Genomic DNA, 13,755 nt, shown 5'->3' with positions numbered 1-13,755 from the left:
ATCACTATGCATGTCAAAATGGAAAATGCAGCTTCCTTGCTGGCCCAAGACATTTTACTGCCTGAAGGGGAGCCCAGATACCTCCACCCCCGCTCACTAAGGCCAGCACTTTAAACCAGAGGGCCATTCCCCCTTCCTTGGTCCTACATCCTTTTCTGTGACCACCTATTGCTTGGTGGGTTCATGGGTTTTGTGTATTTTTTCCCATTGTGAAAGGTTTAAATGCCTCTCTTAAGGCTAGGGATGTGCTGCAAACCCACCCCCATCCAAGTTCTTTGGGTGCCTGCCCAGCCCCTGGCCCCGCTCACCAATCTCCGAATTGGGCTAGAGCCCCTCACCATGGCAGCATCATCGAGGTCCACGGCCGCCATTAAAAAAAAAAAAAGACGATTGCAAAAATGCTCATATTTGCTTATGCACAAAAATGCACATTTTTTCTGCATGCACAAAATGCACATTTTTGCAAAAGGTGCCTTTTTGCACATACACAAATATGCACATTCACAAAAACGCACATTTTTGCACATATGCAAATACGTACATTTTTGCGATCACCATTTTATTTTTCAAAAAATGGCAACTGCGGAGCTCGACAAGCACGGGCAGGGGGTGACCAGGTGCAGGGGCTCAGTGAGCAGGGCTCGGGTGTGTGTGCAGCGGGGGTTCTGCCAGATTCTCAGGTGGAATCAGGTGCCTGTGCCATCCCTACTTAAGGCTTATTTGCTGGCAGTCAGAGCTTTAGGAGAAAACATGCTGGCGCTTTAAAAATATTTTAAAATTTTGCCTTTGGCCCTGCCCCCTTGTCTTCAGCCCCAACCACCACTGGAATGTAGTCCCAGAGAGCTTCTCCTAAACGGAATCCAGCCCTGAATTTAGCCCTTATGCTGAAAAAGTTTCTCCACCAGCTTCAAACAATCTTGCTGCATCATTCAGACAACAATTCCTGCTTTCCTCTGTCCTCCTAAATTCTTCCACCTGAAGCAGCTTGCTTCACCTTGGGGCATAATAAGGCTGACCCTGTGCCGATAAGTTGTCTACATTTAAAATAAAAATGCAAATGGGAAGATGCTGTGCTCCACCTAGGGTCTCCACTTACACACAGCCAACAAAGTGAAAATGTATCACCAAAAAGTGGTCAAAGGAGGACACAGATTTGTATAACTAAATACCTTTAGTTGTGATTTGCTTGCTTTAATTTGCCTGTAAACTGTTGTAGTTAAACAACCCTGTGACTAGAGCGTCGATCACCCATGTCTATAGCCTAAAAACCCCACATTACTGGAAAGGGGAAGGTAAAAGAAGGAAGGTGGGACTCTTAAGGAGGCAAGCAAGAGATCCTTAAGGAGTTGCTCAACGAGTCCAGGTCAATGGAGGAACCCTGACAGCGTCTATTGCTGTACAAAAGATTATAACGTCTCATAAAACATATAAAAACAGAGGCCTATGAAACCCTACCATGAGGGAAGATGAAAAAGTGGGCACATCCAAGAACAGTTTTGTGGGGCAGAATAGGGGACAGCCAGATCTCTCCCTTGGGACACAGTTTGTTGGAGGACGTTTCCTTTTGCAAGCCCCAGTGTAATCAACAGAAGCTGCATAAGAATAGTTCCACATTCATTTCAGCCATGTTTACATAGGAGAACATCCTGATGAGCTCTGCTCTCTCTCTCTCTGTGTGCGTGCGTGTGTGCGCGTATGTGGTTATGGGCATCCTTTGCATTTTCAGGCTCAGGCACCAAAATGATTGGGCTAGCTAGCCTAGCGTACAATACCATATAGAATCATAGAGAGATAGAGGTGTCCCCAACCAGTCATGTCCGACTCTAGGGTGTGGTGCTCATCTCTATTTCTAAGCCGAAGAGCCAGCGCTGTCCGAAGACGCTTCCATGGTCATGTGGCTGGCATGACTGAACACCGAGGTGCACAGAACGCTGTTACCTTTCCCGCCGAAGCAGTACCTATTTATCTACTTCAAATTTCTTGCTCTGAACTGCTAGGTTGGCAGGAGCTGGGACTGGAGATGGGAGCTCACTCTGTCAGGCAGCACTCGGGTCTTGAACTGCTGTCCTGCCGACCTTCCAGTCTGCAGTTCAGCGTCTTAACCACTAAGCCACCACGGCCCTATATAGAATCATAAGGATGAACTAAAACAGAAACAGCGCTAGTAATTTTGTACCCAGAAAAAGGGTTTGTTTATAAGGATTTTACCCCCCATAGGTGGAAAGGAAGCATGGAAGGAGGGACGTCAGAAGAATCCAGTTTGGCGGTGGAGCTTGGCGGGTTTTCTCTAGTTTGGCTTCCTGGACGCCAGCTCGCAGATTCCTGAGCTTGCCTGACCATTAGACCATTTATACCTGCAATGTTGCACAAATTGCATTATTTACAGCTGCAATTTTGTACAAATCACAATTTCCTTGAATGGCTACACCTGGGGTTTTATCCAAAGCGATAGCTCACAAAAAAGTGGGAACGCAAGCTCTCGCTGGACACCTGTGGACTGTCTGGTGGCTTGTCCTGTGCGCCCGCCAGGGACGGGCAAGTGTCACGAGTCTGGTGAGCGGCACCCAAGTAGGGCATGGGGGGGGTTGCCCACCCCTACATGGAAGTCAGTTGATTGATAACCTTAGGGAGGAACTCCACAGGGTGGCCCCCACCACAAATAAGGCCCTGCTCAGTTCCAAAGAATCTCACATCCAAGACAGAAGGAATAAGTTCTCCTCTTCTGATCTGTGGGGCCAGAGAGGAGGTATTTGTTATGGTATGCAGGGCCTAGAGTTGTTCTCACTTCCCTTGCAAAACCAACACAAGTCCAGAGGGGCCACATTATTTCCTTTGTTCAGAGAGAGCAAATCTATCACTTCTAAAACATTTGATTTCACTTAAAAGGAGACGTTTCTAAAAGGAGATTTCACTTAATTTTTTTTGTAAATCTCACCTTCCCCTTCATTTGCCCTCTCAATTTTATCTGCAGATACATTTTAAACTCTGATCAACTGCAGAGTTCATCCACCTACATGAATGTAAACCCCTCCTGAATTTGGTGTAGGAGAAAAACAGAATCTTTTCAAATTGGCCAGGAGAAAGTAAACACAGTGAGGAGCTGATTGAGTCAAGTTCTTAAAGAGAGTATTTAAGCCCACGCAGCTCACAGGAGGTCTGTTGATGTGGAGGGGGGCGGGCAGGTCAGTTGCAGGAAACTCCTGTTATGGGGGTCAGGGTTGCCTCAAGTGAATCGATTGTCCCCATACATCTCCATCATTCAGAGCTTAAAGTCCACAGACAAAAGGCAAGATGATGGGCTTGAGTCACAAAGGAGGAACAAATTGAACATTGGAAGACCGTGTGTACATTCTTTGCCTCAAGGCTACAAACTTGTGCAAAGAGAAATTATTTAGGCCTCTCTGCTTCATCTCTTCTGAAGCATAAGCACACCTGAACACATTAATATGCCTCAATTAACTTTTCGTAGTCCTCCCAGGTCCTGAAGGGAGGGAAGATGACATCAAAGGCACATTTCAAAACTGATGATGAAAGGTTTGATCACCGGTTCTGCAACATGCCTAACCTTGGCTCATTCTGCCACTGGGATATATTTCAATTACCAATGCTGCCTCCCACTTTCTCTTGGGTCCCTTGGATCATGGCTGGAAAAAGGAAAAGGAAGACACTCCAGACATCCTTTTAGGGATGCTGTGAACTTGATCCTGGGTCTCAGCAAAGAGGCTGCTTTAGGCAAGAGCCCTGCGCCCCATTCCTGCTTCTGCATGCATCCAACAGAAACCTTTTGACTCCTCCTTCCATTCTTCTCTACCTCATCCTGCAGGCAGAAGAAATGCTCCTCCTTTTTCCATGGATCAAACTCAGTTGCTCTTTTATATTCCAGCTATTCCAACAATGGCATGAAGCATGTGGTAAAGTTTATTTTTACAGTTGCTTTTAAACTGCTTCCCACTGCTCAAAGCCTTAATGGGATGGGAGGCTGGTGCAATCTGTATGTGTAGGGGGGGGCGGGTCCCCACTGTGAGACCAAAGGCGGGGGGCTATTTCAGTATGTTCTACAGTAACCAGCTATTTATCTGTGCAGTTTGACTTACCAGACCAGGACTAAGACAACCTGTATGGGCCCTGAGCACAGTTGGAAATGTGAGAAACTGCCGTGGGCACCACCACACAATGGCTGCAATGGGAGGTGTGAGTAATGACTGCATACAAGGCAGAGGTGAGATCTGAGCGATGGCACACTAAACAATTCTTTTGAACCCATGGGTTTTAGAACCTTTTTCTTTCCCCCCTTCTTTTCCTTCTTGGCTAGGTGTGCTGTAGAGGAAAACATTGGTCTGCAGCTGCCTGCCATCTTCATTTCCTAAGAATGTCTCGAAGCTCCATCATGTAGCTAGGGATGTACGGGTTGTGTAAAATCCATTCCGTCTGTGTTTCGTGGATTGTCAGGTGCCTTTTGTTCTGTCATCCACCCACTGATGGAATTGGACTTTTTTGGCTTCCAAATTTGTGCAAATTCACATTTGTGCAAATTTGCACATGTGAAAATGTGCAAATTCCATGAAAATGTGCACTTTCAATCTTTAGCCTATGTGGGAAATGTACATTTTTCACCAGGTTTTTTTAGTTTGCATATTTTTCTATGACAAAATTCGTGCAAAATTTGGGAAAGTTAGAAAACCGGTCTGCAAGTCCGCAGAATCCACCCAACAGGGCGAAAAGCTGGTCTGCTGTGGAATCTGCAGGTTGGATTCATGAAAATCTGAACTCATTTGGTTCTGTTGCAGATTTCTCTGACATCTCTACATGTAGCCCAGAGCCATTCATGGGGTACAAAGATGGCAGCGATGGGATGCCGTCACTTTGCTTAGAAGTGATTCTGGCTGCCAGTAAGAAAATTGGATAATTTTTTAAAAACTGGGAGGGATAGAGAATCTTGGCAGGTGCCAAGAAAGGTGTCCAGGGGTACATTGGTGACTGCAGGCACCATGTTTCCTACCTCTGCAGAAGACCCTAGCTTTGGATGTTACAGTAGGGATGTCAGAGAAATCCACTGTGGATTCAAATGAGGCTGGATTCTTTGGAATCCTGCAGCGGATTGGGACCACTTACCTCCACTCTAGGACGACTGGAGGTGGAACGGCACTAGGTTGCTTCTTGCCAGCCAGATCCGTTCGCCTCCTCCCTGCTGATCACCATGTCTTAAAAAAAAAAAAGGCCATTGGCAGGATGTGCCCATAGACTTAGACGCAAATAGAGCCATGAATCTTGCATGTAAGTCTATGTGTCCATAGGCTTATACACAAGATTCATGGCTCTATTTTCCATATAAGTCTATGGGCACATCCTGCCAATCACCTTAAAAAAAAAAAAAGACATGGTGATCGGCAGGGAGGAGGCGAATGGATATGGCCAGCAGGAGGGAAGGTAAGCATCCTCCAAGCCAGTCCCCCCCCTCGCCCAGAATCCTCATGGAGTGGAGCCACTCTGGAGGATTCCGGGGGGGGGGGAGGAATGGATTGCCTCCCCCACCACAGATTCCCCACAGGAACGGACTCCCCACACTGTACACCCCTATGTTACAGTGACATGGGCCCACTTTATACAACACCGGAGCATCGTGGTTACTGATTCCTTGGGACTTCTTCTTCCCCATGGTTGCATCCCATGCCACTCTGATAAGATTTGGGTACAGGAATTATGTGAGATGGGTGGATTATGTGGGATGTAACCACACCAGCAATACCCCTCCCTGGTGGCCATGGCATGGCAACATCTCACTGTCCAAATGCATCCCGTTTTTCCTGGCATTAAGAGGAGGGTGTATGGAGGACTCCCCGTTTGAAAAGGGCAATGGATTCAGCTGTCCGACCCTTAAAAGCAGCAAGAGTTGGAGCATCCTCGCACAGGGGTGCATGAAGCATGAATTCAGCAACAGCAACAATCGCTGCAGTGTGCTTTGAATAATCCAATCTTGTATCTGCAAGCTTCCCGAGGGAAGGAATAATGCCCTAATAGATATGCCCTTGCCCTGTGTCAAGTGAAGGGAAGACCATCTTTTGTCTAACCCGATGGCTTGCTAATGGTCAATTAATATATCTAGTGCTAGCTGAAGATGTTTGCTCGATAGCTCTTGATGACTAGAAGATTATTTTAATGAGCATCAGTGATTGGTGGCTACTAGCTATGGCACATCTACATCTTTGGGCGGAGGCTGGAGAGAAACCGTTGGGAACTGGAATTCAGGCAGTACTATGAAAGAGGGAAAAAGTCTGAGTTTTTCATGTAACCAGGTGGAAAAAAGCCACGTAGATACTGTTTGCTTTTGTGGGCAAGTGATGCAGCTTTGAAGTCTAGCACTGCCTGTCTGGATGCTGTGTATTTCTATGCTCAGCGTGTATATTTGCAAATCAGAAAACAGATCTCACAAGAATAGCAAAAGCCTCCTATGCTCTCTCTCATCATGAGGAAACATACTCTGTAGCCATTTCCCCTGGAGTGTTCTACAAGTCACCCGGGCCAGCCCTACGATGAGACAAGGTTCCTGCTGACACCTTTCTCAGCCCCTCCTGCCATGCAGCCACCAGTGTGCCCCTCCTGCCAGATGTTGCCATTCCGAACCTTGGCACCAGCAGCTGCCTGACTAGGCACTCCAGGGCAAGGCTGGCTCCCTGCTACACTGCTGGATGGACATTCCAGGACTGGTTGAGTGGCCATGGTACTCCTGACTCTGGTGTGCTTTGGTGTGTATTTTGGCTCTGACTCCTGGTTCTGTTCCTCAGCCCTGGCTCAGCTCCTGCTTCCTGGCTCCTGCTTCCTGGATTACCTCTGAGAGCTGCCTATGGCTCAGCCCTGACAAGACCATGCAATGAGACCTTACCCTCATTAAAGCTTCCAGGTCAGGCTTGCACTACAGTCTCAGCGAGAAGAGGACTCTGCTTTCTATTTCTCCTTATTACAGACTCACACTTCTGTTCCACTTAGCCTAAGGAGAGTGCAAGGTGCAGGGTCATAAAAGGAAAAAGGGAACTGGCTTGAAAAACAGAGGAGAAAAGTTCCAGTTTTATGAGGAGACACATGAGAGCGGTGGAGGCTGGTGGCTCTGATGTCAGGGGGTGGTGAATCCGCTCCAGGTTTCAGTCAGAAGCAGTCAGAACTCCAAAGAAGTTCCCAACTTGGAGAGCTCCTTTAGAGTTCTGACTGGTTCTGACTGAAACCCGGAGCGGATTCACTGCCCCACTGACATTGGAGCCACCAGCCTCCACTGCATGAGTCAGGCAGCAGGAACAGGAACAAGTGACAAAAAGAGACAAATGACAAATGCGCTTGTGCAGAACAAAAGGTGTTAAGAAGAGCAGGCAAGGGCATGGATATGGTGCAGAAGATGCATCTTGCTGAAGTTAATGGCAACATCACATTTTGTTAATGGTTCTGGAATGGACGTGTGGTCAGAGAGATGCAGAGCTTTGAAAGGATTAGAGGTTTGACACTGATGCGGAGTGCAACAGAGAACTGATGCGATGACTTAGAGAGAGGAAGACTATAGTGCTGTATGTATTATGTGTGGAGGGGAACGGATAATGCATTAACAGGATTGTTAATCCTAGCTTTAGCTTTTTCTCTCTTTTTGTTGTTGTTCAGTCGTTTAGTCGTGTCCGACTCTTCATGACCCCATGGACCATAGCATGCCAGGCCTTCCTGTCCTGTGCTCTCTCCCGGAGCGTGCTCAAGTTCATATTCATTGCATCGGTGATGCTATCTAGCCATCTCATCCTCTGCCATCCCCTTCTCCTTTTGCCTTCAGTCTTTCCCAGCATCAGGGTCTTTTCCAGGGAGTTTTCTCTTCGCATTAGGTGGCCAAAATATTTGAGCTTCACCTTCAGTATCTGTCCTTCCAATGAGCAGTCAGGGTTGATTTCCTTTAGGATTGATTGATTTGACCTCCTTGCAGTCCAGGGGACTCGTAAGAGTCTTCTCCAGCACCACAGTTCGAAAGCATCAATTTTTCGGTGCTCAGCCTTCCTTATAGTCCAGCTCTCACAGCCATACATTACTACTGGGAAAACCATAGCTTTGATTAGACGGACCTTTGTTGGCAAGGTGATGTCTCTGCTTCTGACTATGCTGTCTAGGTTTGCCATAGCTTTCCTCCCAAGGAGCAAGCGTCTTTTAATTTCATGGCTACAGTCACCGTCTGCGGTGATCTTGGAGCCCAAGAAAGTAAAATCTGTCACTGCTTCCATTTCTTCCCCTTCAATATGCCAGGAAGTGATAGGGCCAGATGCCATGATCTTCGTTTTTTTAATGTTGAGTTTCAAACCAGCTTTTGCACTCTCCTCTTTCACCCTCAACAAGAGGCTCTTTAGATCCTCTTCGCTTTCTGCCATTAGGGTGGTATCGTCTGCATATCGGAGGTTGTTGATAATTCTCCCAGCAATCTTAATTCCGACCTCTGATTCATCCAACCCGGCATTTCTCATGATGTACTCTGCATATAAGTTAAATAAGCAGGGGGACAATATGCAGCCTTGTCGTACTCCTTTCCCAATTTTGAACCACTCGGTTGTTCCATGTCTGGTTCTTACTGTTGCTTCTTGACCCTAGTACAGGTTTCTCAGGAGACGGGTAAAGTGGTCTGGTACTCCCATCACTTTAAGAATTTGCCATAGTTTGTTGTGATCCACACAATCAAAGGCTTTAGCGTAGTCAATGAAGCAGAAATAGACGTTTTTCTGGAATTCTCTTGCTTTCTCCATGATGCAGCGAAAGTTGGCGATTTGATCTCTAGTTCCTCTACCTCTTCGAAACCCAGCTTGTACTTCCGGTAGTTCTTGGTTCGCATACTGCTGAAGCCTAGCTTGTAGGATTTTGAGCATCACCTTGCTGGCATGTGAAATGAGCGCAATTGTGCGGTAGTTTGAATACTCTTTGGCGTTGCCCTTCTTTGGAATTGGAATGTAAACTGATCTTTTCCAGTCTTGCGGCCATTGTTGAGTGTTCCAAATTTGTTGGCATATTGAATGCAGCACTTTAACAGCATCATCTTTTAGGATTTTAGATAGCTCAGCTGGAATACTGTCATCTCCGCTAGCTTTGTTGTTACTAATGCTTCCTAAGGCCCACTTGACTTCACTCTCTAGGATGTCCGGCTCAAGTTCAGTGACCGCACTATCATGGCTATCAGGGACATTCAGATCTTTCCTGTAGAGTTCTTCTGTGTATTCTTTCCACCTCTTCTTAATCTCATCTGCTTCTGTTAGGTCCCTGCCTTCTTTGTCCTTTATCATGCCCGTCTTTGCACAAAACGTTCCCTTGAGATCTCCAATTTTCTTGAAGAGATCGCTAGTCTTTCCCATTCTGTTGTTTTCCTCGATTTCTTTGCATTGTTCATTTAAGAAGGCCTTCTTGTCTCTCCTTGCTATTCTCTGGAACTCTGCATTCAGTGGGATATATCTTCCCCTTTCTCCCTTGCTTTTCGCTTCCCTTCTTTCTGCAGCTACTTGTAAAGCCTCATCAGACAGCCACTTGGCTTTCTTGCATTTCTTTTTCTTTGGGATGGATTTCGTTGCTGCCTCCTGAACAATGTTACGGACCTCCGTCCATAGTTCGTCAGGCACTCTGTCTATCAGGTGTAATCCCTGAAATCTATTCCTCACCTCCATTGTATATTCATAAGGGATATGATTTAGGTCATACCTGAATGGTTTAGTGGTTTTCCCTATGTTCTTCAATTTAAGCCAAAATTTTGCAACAAGAAGCTCATGATCTGAGCCACAGTCAGCTCCAGGTCTTGTTTTGACTGACTGTATAGAGCTTCTCCATCTTTGGCTGCAAAGTACATAATCAATCTGATTTCGATATTGACCATCTGGAGATGTCCATGTGTAGAGTCGTCTCTTGTGCTGTTGGAAAAGAGTGTTTGCTATGATCAGCGTGTTCTCTTGGCAAAACTCTATTAGCTTTTGTCCTGCTTCGTTTTGTACACCAAGGCCATGCCTGCTTGTTATCCTGGTGATTTCTTGACTGCCTACTTTAGCATTCCAATCCCCTATGATGAAGAGGACATCTTTTTTTGGTGTTAGTTCTAGAAGGTGTTGTAGGTCTTCATAGAACCGATCAACCTCAGCTTCTCTGGCATCAGTAGTTGGGGCATAGACTTGAATTACTGTGATGTTGAATGGTTTGCCTTGGATTCGTACTGAGATCATTCTATCATTTTTAAGATTGTACCCCAGTACTGCTTTTCCCACCCTTTTGTTGACTATGAGTGCTACTCCATTTCTTCTAAGGGATTTTTGCCCACAGTAGTAGATATGATGGTCACCTGAATTAAATTCGCCCATGCCTGTCCATTTTAGTTCGCTGATTCCCAAGATGTCGATGTTCAATCTTGCCATCTCATGTTTGACCACCTCCAGCTTACCTTGATTCATTGATCTGACATTCCAGGTTCCTAAACAATATTGTTCTTTACAGAGTCGGACTTTCTTTTCACCACCAGACACATCCACAGCTGAGTGTCCTTTCGGCTTTGGCCCAGCCGCTTCACTCTTTCTGGCGCTACTTGGAAATTCCCTCTGCTCTTCCCCAGTAGTATATTGGACACCTTCCGACCTGAGGGGCTCATCTTCCGGCACCATCTCTTTTAGCCTTGCGATACGTTCCATGGGGTTTTCTTGGCAGGAATACTGGAGTGGGTTGCCATTTCCTTCTCCAGTGGACCACATTTTGTCAGAACTCTCCGCCATGACCTGTCCGTCTTGGGTGGCCCTGCACGGCATAGCTTATGGCTTCACTGAGTTACGCAAGCCCCTTCGACACAACAATGCAGTGATCCATGAAGGGGTTCTCTCTTTTTAGAGCTTTTTGATTTTATTCCTTGAAAAATGGAATATTCCTCCTCCTCCTCCTCCACATTTATTGCCATTTTATAGTCTAAGGTTTAGAAGGACTCTCCTGCTCACTGTGCTACTGGCCCAAACAAGGAAGGGAGAGAGACGTTTACACACTAAGGTTGTGTTTGGAAGCGAAGGGGAAGCTCCTGAGAACTAAAGCCAAGCAATTAAGTCCATAAAGCGCTGAGGAACGCAACACACTTCAAGATTGGCACGGACACATGTGATTGTGTACCAGCCAGATTTAAGAGATGCAGCAGCAGCAGGAGGTAATTTTAGAACGGTCCGACGACACACAATCCAAACTGAAACACACAGATCAGGTTCAGCATGGCTGCTTGATCTAAACAGCTCCCTTTAAAACAGGGCTGCAGCTTACAGTTATGTAAGCTTTAAAGCAGAGCTCTCAAATGTAAGGGCCTGGAGCCTTACAGTCCCCATGGGGCCCACATGGCATCCATGCTCCAAGTAGCTTAGCAATTCTAAGAAGCTACAGCCGTTGTTGTGCCAAGGGACTGCTCCTGCATGGCTCAGCATCAGGTGAAGGATAGCTGACTCAGTCTGTTTCCATCTCGAGTCACTTTAGCTTGTTTGTTACCCATAATTCCATTTGATGGTAACCTGCATCTTTAAAAACAAAACAAAACCCTGCATCTTTTAAAAAAAAGAGATCCTCACAAAATGCATACTTAAATGCTCATTTTGATACACCTAAACTGCCAAGAACATTTGGAGAAGAGCGAATGCCAGTGGATAGCTCAGAACTGATCTGCAAATTAGTCCAAGAGGCGAGATCAATCATTTTGCATAGGGATTTGCAAATGCATCCCTCCCTTTCCCTTTCCCTGTTCCATTTAAATTAGCAGTGTGATGTCAAGGAGTGTGGGAGGAATAGCACTAGCCTTTGGTCAGCAACCTAGGAGGGCTAGCTCAGCTGGCAGGGATGTTTAGGATGGAACATAGGAAGTTGCCTTATACCTGGTCAAGTTTATTTGTCTGTCTACCCCAGCATTGTCTCCTCAGATTCTCTGGAAGATGGACCTTCGCAGTGCCTGCTACCTGATCTGTTCAGCTGAAGATGGCAGAGGTTGATACCTGGGAACTTCAGCATATAGAGCAGGTGCTCTATCACTGAACGATGGTCCCTTCCCAAGGAAGGGCATGCAGGAGGGGGGAGCTGGAAGCTGCAAGGGGGCTACTGGGCCTGGGAACACAGGTGGTGCAGGGGAAGGATTTTGGGAAACAGAGTGTGGAAGGATAACCTATTGGGTTCAATGGTGCAGCTAGGGCTGGAATTATGGGCCAAAGTCCAGGGGCCCACAGCCTCCCCTCCCCTAATTTCATGTGAATCTTGTTGATGAAAGCAGACTGTGGCATTCCATTAGCTGGCAATTTCCATCCCCCCCCCCCACTCTTTTTAAGGTCACTCTCTTATACTTCTCACACACTTTGACCCACTCTCCCATTGTCTTACAAGTAGAAACCAGGAATTAAAAATAGTTTATCTGTAAAATTTGTAATAAGATTGCCATTTCAAGAGAGACCCAGTGTCATTGACATTTCCACCACTTTTTCCACAAAAAGATTCTGAGGTTGTTGTTTTTTAAGGGAAAAAACAAAACAAAACAAAACATCTGGCAGAGAGAATACAGATGATCATTTGTTTATATCTTTCTCTCTCTGTCTAACTGCCTTTTCCAAACACAGCCAGATGGAGCCTTTCAAAATCAAATTAATTTCAGATTAATTCACCCTGGACCAATGCCAGTTTCTTGACTCTATGCTTTGAGGCACTATCTAAATTGATTTACAGTCATGAACTTAAAACAGCTCAAGTCCTTGGGTACTGAGGGGTGGGGTGGGGTGGGGTGGGGGGAATAAGTACAGTCATGTAGAAAGAAAGCTGCAACTGTTAGCTACTATAGATAACATCCCCTGCTACTCCACTTGCAGGTGTCTTCCTATTCCCCCAGACACAGGGGTCCTATCCTACAATTTGAGAACTTTGTTGTTCAGCTCTACTTTAACATTGTTACTATGTATGTAATAAAACTGGCCTTTGGGATGAAATGGGGCTATGATAAAACTCTGCAGCCCAGTCCTATCATTTCATGGGACTTGCTCCCAAGTAAGGGCATCTAGGATTGTACTAGTAATGGACAAAGGATTGTGTCCAATGTTAGTCCTACTTAGAATAGAGCTGCTGAAATGAATGGGACTTAATTTAGACTAATGTTAGATACAATCCATTGGATACAACCCAATGTGTGTCTACATTATAGACCTATACTGGACTAACAATCATTCCCTCTTCACAGGGAGAACTTGGAACTGTAGTTCTTGAAGGGAAGCTGAGCATCTCTTAACAGAAATCTTGGCACCCTCACCAAATTATCATTAAGAACATCAGAAGAGCCCTACTGGATCAGACCAAAGGTCCATCTAGTCCAGCATTCCATTCACACAGTGGCCAACCAGCTGTTGACCAGGAACCCATAAGCAGGACATGAGCACATCAGCACCCTCCTGCCCATGTTCTCCAGCAACTGGTGTACATAGGCTCACTGCCTCTGGTACTGGAGGTAGCATTCCTAGGATACTTTGTGAAAACCATGAGAGTTAACAGGTATAAAACCATGATAAAGGTACAATCCATCCTCTCCATGGGCACAGGTCCACGTGGGGGAGGGAACTCGTATAGGGTCTTTTCTCCATCCTTCCCACCCCTTGCTGGCTCTTGGCCATGCATGCATGGGCATGCGCACACTGCAATGCACTGCCCATTACTTTCAGCGGGAGGCCTGCATAAGGCTCTCATAGACACTGCCAACTCACTGTCTCTCTCCTTTCCATGGTCCTG

At 46.1% G+C, this 13,755-nt stretch overlaps 1 protein-coding gene across 26 annotated transcripts in view; it reads right to left on the bottom strand.

Moving 5' to 3' along the window:
• CELF2 (CUGBP Elav-like family member 2) overlaps nt 1-13,755 on the bottom strand; it is a 684,791-nt gene that overhangs the window by 192,222 nt on the left and 478,814 nt on the right. The window lies entirely within an intron of this gene.

This window comes from Heloderma suspectum, chromosome 7 (genome assembly GCF_057233095.1).
Source record: "Heloderma suspectum isolate Gila_16-S chromosome 7, 16-S_ref, whole genome shotgun sequence".
Classification (NCBI taxonomy): Eukaryota; Metazoa; Chordata; class Lepidosauria; order Squamata; family Helodermatidae; genus Heloderma; species Heloderma suspectum.
The sequence above is the reverse complement of the archived record's forward strand: the minus strand, read 5'-3'. Positions and strand labels throughout refer to the sequence as shown.